The following is an 8,968-nucleotide window of genomic DNA, read 5'->3' as shown; positions in this document are numbered from 1 at the left end:
TGATGAAGAACCAGATAAAAGCTAGCTGGACTGTTAGTTGATCCTCCCTTCAGTTCTAGTGACACAGTAGCATCTTCCATTGCACTTAAAAGCAGAGAGTTACCTTAAGGGGCAAACATAGGCTGAGTTTTCCACAGCTTTGACTTTCAGTAACTGACTGCTGCTTCCCAGCTTTTGCATCCTGAAGCAACAGTCTCATTTTGCTTAATGGGAGCTCTGTGGTTCATCTCTGCATTTAGCTGAAAAGGAGAATAGGGATTTATGCACCTAAGCTGAGCTTCTTGATCTCCAACCCTGACTTCAGGTGGGGATAGAGCCATCAAAAACATCTCATTTCCACTCCATGCCTGGAAGCTGGCCGTTCTCTGGAGCAGAGTGAACTGGCTACCTTAGGCAGCAGGCTTTGGATGTTATGAACATGCAGCAAATTTATTATTGCACATTTATTATCAAGGTTGGGAGAAGAAGGATTTGGGGGATTTTTGGCCTCATGTGGGAAGTATCTTGGGTAGCAAAATAGATTAGACTGGTTCTTCCATATATTCAGTCAATATGCAGGACAGAGTCGAGAACAGGATTAGTGAAGCTGTAAGATAGAAATTTGCTTCCCATCTTAATCCAGAAAAATATCCTCTAATCATGAGTATGGCCATTGCTGCTACCATTAAGAGAAAAAATAAAGCTAGTGCATATGCAAAGTTCAAGCAAAAAGTGAGCACTGAGTGTAAGGAAACAAGGCACACATATAGTGTTCATTATTTTAGGAAGTACCCTTTTCCATCCATGAGTACTCCTGGCTCTTTTCTTCCTTATTATAAAGACAACAATTTAGAATATACCGAAATTATCTTTGGCAGTTGAACTGATGTAGCACTCACCCAAAACTGGACTATTTCTAGCATCAGGTGATATTACACTTCTTTGACACCTCCCAGAAATGAGCTAGAAGTACTGTACATACATGTGATTATCCTATTTGGAAATGTCAGTTGCATTGCATGTGGGTCAAAGATGAATAAACTTTGGAGATCAAGATAGGGTGGCTAGAAACATTGTTCTCCTAAATTGTTAAAATGTTATTTTACATATAAAAAAACAATCTCTTCATCAACTAGTGCAGAAGAACAATTTGCATCCACACACCTCTGCTTTCATACTTGGAAGTCATCAACATGGATTAGATAACTCCATCCTCTTCCCCCAGGGAGATGGGTGAGAAAACCCTATCCTTTATCCTAAACTGTGAGTATGGGTGGAAGGGGGACTTCAAGGGATGTCAAGGAACAAATAATCTTCCATAAGTACTTTTGATTATAACCCTTTGGAAAAGTACAAGTAATCTGTCTGATTGTGATGATCAATATCCGATAATATTCAGCAGTTGAATTTTTCCTCAAATCATCAGATTGCAAGCAAAGTTGAGACTGATTTCTTGGGACATTTTCTCCCTCTCCATCCACAATTTACACATGCCCCCCCCCCCACATATACATACACATAAAATATTCCATTCTAGATAGGAGAGAAATTACTTTTACTTTTCATTTATAGTGGCAGTATTGACATCCTTCTTATGAATTGGAAACATATCCAGTGGCCTTTAGCTGTAAGCTGTGTGGTTTGCCTACCCCTGCATTTTAAAGCAAAGTGTATACATACAAATGGCCTTGAGGAAGGCCGATGACTCACTACCCTTGCAGAAAAATATTGGGGACCTAGATCAGCCCTGGCTCTTCCCAACTTCCAATATTTTCGCATTTCCTTCTTTGCTTTTAAATGCAGGGCTCCATCTAAGTAACTATTAAGATGGAGGATTCTTTTCTTTTTGTAGAGGGTTCTTTCAAAAGAAACTCCTTCAAAAGAAGAAGAAAAAAAGGAGGAAGACAAATGCACACGTCAACAACGTAAAAGTTCTAAGATACATTTCTCCTGAGGTGGAGAAAGAAGAACAGACGTCTTCAGAAAGATTGAGGACAAAAAAAAAAAAAAAAAGAACGAAAGAACGAAACGTGTTTGTTTCGTGCATTGACACTAATTTCCAAGCCCGCCTCCCACAGTACGGCAGAAGGAGAGGCGAGGGAGGCTGGAAGGGAAAGAGAGAGGAGCGATTGGCTTCGGAGCAACGGATCGGTAGAAGAGGCTGCGCCTGAAAAAGAGGGAGGTGGACCGGCTGGTCCGAATCCATCTGGAGACTGGAGGGGCCCAAAGCGAAGCCAAGCCGAGGTCTTGAGGCTTAAGGAAAGTCAAGCTTAATCATAGCAGCACCCGCCGGCTGGGCTGGGTGTTTTGCTGGAAACACGGAAACTTTTATCCTGCCAGGCAAGGAGGGGTGGAATCATTTGGGATCGGTTTCGTCTCGGGGAAGGATTTCCACGTGCCCGGACTGCCTCCTGCGGACTGGAGAGACAGGTGAGACTTGGGTTGGTGCGCCCCGCGAGCGGGCTCCCGACCCCCGCTTTCCTTCTTCCTGGTGGTAAAACCTCTGGAAGCTGATAACAGCAACCCAGAAGGCGCCTTGCAGCGTCGTGTAAAACATACAGACACACACACAGAGTTGCCGTCCTGTAGCAAAACGATGGAGTGGTGGTGGGGAGAGAACACGTTGGGGGTGTATTAGATTTGTTAAGAGTGTTAATGCGATCTAAATTTCCGGGTTTATAGCTTTCCCCAGAGTGGTTCCTTCCAAATCTGTTGGATTACATCTCCCACCGTCCCCAGCCAACACTGCCAAAGGCTGGAGTGAATGGGAATTGTAGTCCAAGGGACTTGATTGGGAAAATGTCAATAGAAGATGTATAAAAGCTGGAGCCCTACATTCACCCATCCAATGTATATCTCAAAGTGACCAGTGAAACAAATCTGGCTGAGAAAGGAAATGTAGATGTGGGTGGGTCTACTCTTTAAAACCAATGCAAGTATTTAAGCATCTGTAAACAGAAACAGGATCTAGCAGACTGAAACTGACTTGCATTGCAGCACCTGGAGATTCAGTGGTTTAAGTTTGATCACTGATTCTTAGCGGAGTTCAGCCTTGCAAATTTCCTGAAGATACGGATGTCTGTGGAATATGGGTGTGTGAATTTGTACTCTTGTTTGGGTACCTGGGACTATAATGTTCTGCCTCCCAGGAGAGTAACTCAGATGGACAGACATGCCATTATTAAGCCAGGATATGTGCAAATCTTCTCCCCATACATACAAATCCAGCAAGAAAGTCTCTAAATAACCAGTTTCAAAAATGATAAGGTAAGTGGAAACCACTTTATTTCACTAATGATCCAATTGGAAAAGTAGCCACTGTGAGCCTTTAAGGGCTATGACCATCTTGATATTCTGAGCAAGCAACTCAACTAGTAATTTTTTTCTTTTTCTTTGGTAGCTTTTTTGGCCTCCATTTTAATGGAGCTCAAGCAGTAAAAGCATTTAATTAATGCATTTAGGATTGGCTGGCCTCTTGTAAAGCAGCATGATCAAAGGCTAATATTAGAGGTGCACTATGTTGAGGGTTACCTTAACATAAAGGCAAGTGAAAGAGACAACAGAAACAGCTTGTGGATATGCCCAAACTAAAGATTGTGCAGAACAAAGGCTTTGTATTACTGCAAATGTTTATTACATATATTTTGTATGTGTATTATTATCCTTTTAAAAAAACACCAGGTGCATGTTAAGCAAGTACTGATTTATTTGATGGCCTTCTTCTGAGATGTGTGTATTTTAATTGCATTAAATTGTGTTTTAGTCAAATGGAGAACAGATTGATAGAATTAAGAGGGAGGGTAATGTAAGAAATCATGTCAAGCCGCTCCTGCTGCTGAGTTTCAAAGCGTATGATAACCTGAACATTCTTCCTTCAGTGTCTTTAGCTCCTCCCATCCACCTGTCTGCTCTTTCTGAAATGTTTGAATTATCATCTTTCTCTTTTTCAGTTACTGTATTTGAGTAGGGTGGATGCAGTCTGAGTGTGAGAAAGACTCATTGTTGAACATGCAGAGGGCATATGCTCCTGATTTCCATTCATTTTGCATGCACACAATAGTAATTTTCTTTTGCATGCTTGTCCAGGTTTCTTAAGCTCATACAAAGGGTTCTCTGGGTGTAGGCATGAAGAATGCATGGAAGTTAATTTAATTATTCATTAAATTATTCAGGTTACAGAACCTGACCAGGAACCTGAAGATATTAGGGCTCAAATCCATAATCTGTGGATGGGAGAGATCAGCAGATGTCCCCAATCTGTTCTTGAAATGGTGCTAATAAAAGATTTAGCAACAGGATGGAGGGGAAACATGGCATCTTTTCCCTGCATTTTTACATCCAGCAGCTCTGGTGAAACTGGTTGGAGATACACTTTTCTTCTTTTCTAAAATGAGCCATAAATGAGGCCTCCTGAAAACAACAGCTCCAAGAATCCTTCTCTGTTGCTTTCTCCCAACCTGTGTTTATATGCCTTTTAGAAAAAAGATAGAAAAAGATTGACCATGAAGTACATTAATAGGAAACCTAGCAGTTCCATTAATAGATAGCTGATATGAGACACAGCCATAAAGAAAACTTTGTTTGGTGCTAGGTACACTGGGCAGAAAGGAGTCAGAAATAGTTTACCAATGTGAAACTTTAACTTCAGCAAATCTGCCAAGGTCAGCTAGACTTAAGGTCGTCCCTCTCCAGCCTGGCACTCTCAGGATGTGTTGGGAACGTAATTTCCAAAACTTCAATCAGAAGAGTTTTCTGAAGCAGGAATCAGAATTAGAGTCACAGAATCAGAAAATTCTGCAAGAGTTGAAGTGTCTGGAGAGCTAGGATTGGAGAAGACTTCCTTAAGTTATCCCTTGATCAAATCTGGTACAAGTTATGCAAAATTAAGCTGTTTGGGGACTGTGATAAGTCACGCATCCAGTTTATTTAGGTTTTCAAAATACTGTACTGTGCAATTTAGCATTCTACTTAAGCCCAGCTTCTTGTCATTGTTCCATAGTGATCAACGTCAGAGACTTGCCACCTTCCTTGTATTATGCATTGACCCATGTTGTATTACTCATTCATTTTACCTGATCCTGAAAGAACAAGTTACCAATAGCTTGCTTATTTGTTATGGGACATTTTTTTAAATGTTAAGTAGGTTTGCCCCCTAAATTCATTCAGATATTCGTGCTGTGTAGAAAATGATCCTACAGCAGCCACTGGGGGGGCATAAAAGGGGTGCTGTATTTCTTGCGTTCGGATTTTCTATGATAGAACCCCCTTCCAGCAGGGAGCTGAGGGTCCCAATACCTATCTTTGTGAAACAAAGACAAAATGAATCCTTTGCATTCAGTTAGTGAGTTAAATTAGGACTTCTTTCCTGTTCTATCAATAAACACAACAGCATAGTTTAGCTTAATGGGAGAAAGGGGTACATTTAATCAACCAAATGTTTTATTAGAATAAAAAAAAAAAATGCATGTAATTATGCGTCTCTGTACAAACCATCTATATACATCCCTAACTAACTGCCCCTTGAGTATAATGTTTAATAAAAATAGGAAGCAAGAAAGAAATGGTGCTGTTTGCTGCTACCCTAATTACCCACCATCGTCTGTACGGTCATTGGGGGCCTATTTTTGTTTATTGTTAAATATTTATTTAACAATATTCATTTCATTCCATTAGGGATTGTCAAAGTGGCTGACCATATAACATTTTACAATATTTTCAAAAAGACACTTAAAGAAAAAAAATAATCATTTTAAGAACCTCTCCTGGTGCTACCTGGTCTGTTCTTGGTTTTTCTGTCTGAAATGTAATGATGGGCAACAGGGGTATTTTGGCATATTATTGAATATTAACTTTCATTAGCTCAAGGCAGTTTGGTTGATGATGAGGAATCATGGGAATTTTACTTCAACATCCGGAGAGCTATGAGTTTCTGATTCCTTAAATTGTTGGATGAGTGGAATTAATGTTGGGAATTGCCTTTTGTGTATAGATATAGAAACATTTCACATTATTTTTGTGTGTGTTTTATAGCTCTCAAGAGATTCATAGTTGTCCAGATAACTAATCAGTTGATCCTCAGTCCTAAAGGGCTAGAAGTCTGGTAAATGTATTGCTTGCATCTGACATCAACATAGGAGCAACCCCAGTTTCTACTTGTACAGACAGATATCATAGACAGTACTAGACATATACTGTAAAATAGCTATTTATTATTTGCAGGTTTCTTTTCTTCTCCCCGGGTGCTAGAAATGTGTGTGTGCGCGCGTGCGCATATTTGTCCCTTTGAATCAGTGTTGACTTCTTGCAAGTACCTGGACTAGACCCTGCAGCTTTCTTGGCAAGATTTTGGCAGTGGTTTGCCATTGCCTTGTTCCTAGGGCTAAGAAGAATGACTGACCGAAGGTCACCCAAGTGGTTTCTGTGCCTAAAGCAGGACTAGAACTCATGGTCTTGGGATTCTTTGTGTGTGTAAGACTGTATATGTAATGTATGGGCTAGGTTATATACACGGCTTTGCTGGGTTTGCATGAAAAGCTTAACCAGGTCATTTAAAATCCTCATGCTTGTATTTGTGCTTGCTAACTTTGGTGTGTTTCTAACCTTGGTTAGATGTGATTTGTGTTTTGGAGGGCTTTGTAAACCCAGCTTGTAATTAGTTTATGCTGCTGTCTATTGCTGGAACCCAGAAAATGGATTAATCCGGTAACCATTTGTGAATGTGTATTGTTATAGGTTTTAATTGTATATTTATTTATTGTTTTAACATACTGTGAGCCTCCCAGAGTCCCCCATTGGGGGGAGATGGGCGGGGGACAAATTTAATAAATAAACAAACAAACAAACCATGTTATGCAAACTCAGCCTTTGTGTATATCTGGGTGTTGTGTATGTATATGAGAAGTTTATTTTTTAAAAAATTATTTTGCCCACATACTTCATAATTTATTTTAATCTGGCAATCGATAGGGCGGAAATGGATGGGGATCCTTATAAGCACGTGCGTTTACCTCTTAAATTATCAAAAGTAATATTAACTGTACTCAGTGAGTGTGTGTTTGCCGGCTCCCAGTCGCTTTTCTTTAATGTGACGATGCTGCCATTTGCAGCGTGGCCTCAGGTGTGCCATTAAAGGCTGATGCAGCTGGCAACCTGTGCAGAGACGGATTTCCTCAATAGAAGCCGCTGGTGATTCCCATGCAATAAAATGAGACGGCCCGTGGCCCACTATCTGTCTTCGGAGGGTAAGGTTGTGATGGTTGGGTTGCAAAATGCTGGTGACCATCACAACAAAGAGATACAGAAGCCTTGCTGCCAACCAGAGGTTGCCCAGACCTATGCAAGCCTATCTGAAGGGCCACTTCAGGAGCACAAGAGCCGGTAGAGCATTTAGCACGACTGTCATGGCCAGTCTCAATGGATAAAGATGTGGAGAGTAGGTAAAGCTTCAGTTTTTTAACGAGGTGAACATATATTTTACATAAGCCTAAAAAAATAGGTTGGAAACAACTGCATACAAGCTCTTTGTTTTGTAAGGCAAAACATTCACTGCTAAGCAAAGACCTTTAAAATCACTACAAGGAGCAAGAAATACACAGCGTGAGCCATTAAAATGTTATTAAAAGGCAGCAGAGTCCAATTTAATTCTCAGAAAAATACCAGACACAGCTGGGCAGCAGAATTTCAGTGGAGTCAAGCATGTGTGTGTGTGTATAATCACACACACACACACAAACTCTCATATATTGTTGTATTGTCTGCTGATCCAGACATTATGTGTAACATGACAGGTTCATTACTTTTGTAAGAACAGATACTTTCTGTGGTCCTGTGCTGATGGTAGAAAAGGATTGACATCTGTTTTCATATGTATAATTACGAACAGCTTCTACATGCAGAGTGCAAAAGAGTTGCTTATAACAGCTGAACCACCTAAAAAGATCCTCTGTAGCATTTAAAGTTTATCACTACTAGCGCTTGATTTGAATGTGTAGCATAACATCATGCCTTGTTTCTTTAAAGATGAGAAAAACGTTTACATCAATGTTAAATATAATTTCTAAAATGTTAATGAACGTAAGGTTTCTTAAACTGTACCATTAATGCTAAGTATGACATTGATAAACAGTTGCAAAATGCGTTGAATTTATAATATGAGAAAGGTTTTGATGTTTGAGCTTAATGCCTAATACTAAAGTCTCCACTGTATTGTTATTTCTTGTTATTTATAAATATTAAAAGAGAGAAAAAAAAGAAAAGAGCTGCTTGGAAAAAGTAGATAGGTATTTAATTTCTAACTTCCCCCTTCTTTATAATCTAACCAATTTACAGTGTTAACCAAATTCAAGCCAGAATACTTTCCATTTACACAATATATCACGCAGCCAGGTAAATACAAACACTTACAGTATGTTTTTTAAGGGCTTCTAAATGCATTGTTTATTCAGAAGTCAGACTCACTATGATCAATGACACTGATCTCACATTTCCTCTTTCTATAGGTTATGACTGAGTAGAAACATTTTGCTTTAATATCCCAATATTTTCTTTATATGTGTATTTTATATCTTGGTTATGAGCTGCTTCTCAGGTGTTAATTTTTTTAAGTGTTTAAATGTACATATTTTCAGTGTGAATAATATAGTACTGCTTTAGATTTTACATAAGGAATCGGGGTGTAATTTTCCATATATATATTTGCATGCTACTTGCTGAAAGTTATTTTTATTGATACTTCAAAAAAAAAAAAACAGCCTAGGTAAGATGCTTTTAAATTATAGCTGCAAAGCTGAATTAACAGCACAAGCTTATTCATATTTAAGCTGGAGTAAGTCCCACTATATCCATATGAGACTCGCTACCAGGAAAATGTGCATCGGACTACTTTGGTCAGAAAATGACTTTACTTTTAAATCCTAAATTATCAAATGGATTTGCATTCAAGACATACAGAACATTGTCACTGCATATTGTTCTACATCAAACTACAACT

At 39.3% G+C, this 8,968-nt stretch overlaps 1 protein-coding gene across 1 annotated transcript in view; it reads left to right on the top strand.

Annotated features, from left to right (window-relative positions):
* The first annotated feature begins 2,012 nt into the window (after positions 1–2,012).
* Positions 2,013–8,968, top strand: part of SPATA13 (spermatogenesis associated 13) — an 86,673-nt gene continuing 79,717 nt past the window's right edge. The window contains exon 1 of the mRNA XM_088140677.1: positions 2,013–2,409. The gene's annotated coding sequence lies outside the window, so the exon portion shown is untranslated. The remainder of the gene's footprint in view (positions 2,410–8,968) is intronic.

Source organism: Python bivittatus, unplaced genomic scaffold (assembly GCF_059951505.1).
Source record: "Python bivittatus isolate LINGU-HERP-01145 unplaced genomic scaffold, Pbiv_v1 ctg000340_np1212, whole genome shotgun sequence".
NCBI lineage: Eukaryota > Metazoa > Chordata > Lepidosauria > Squamata > Pythonidae > Python > Python bivittatus.
Note: the sequence above shows the minus strand (reverse complement) of the source record. Positions and strands in the feature narration are given on the sequence as shown.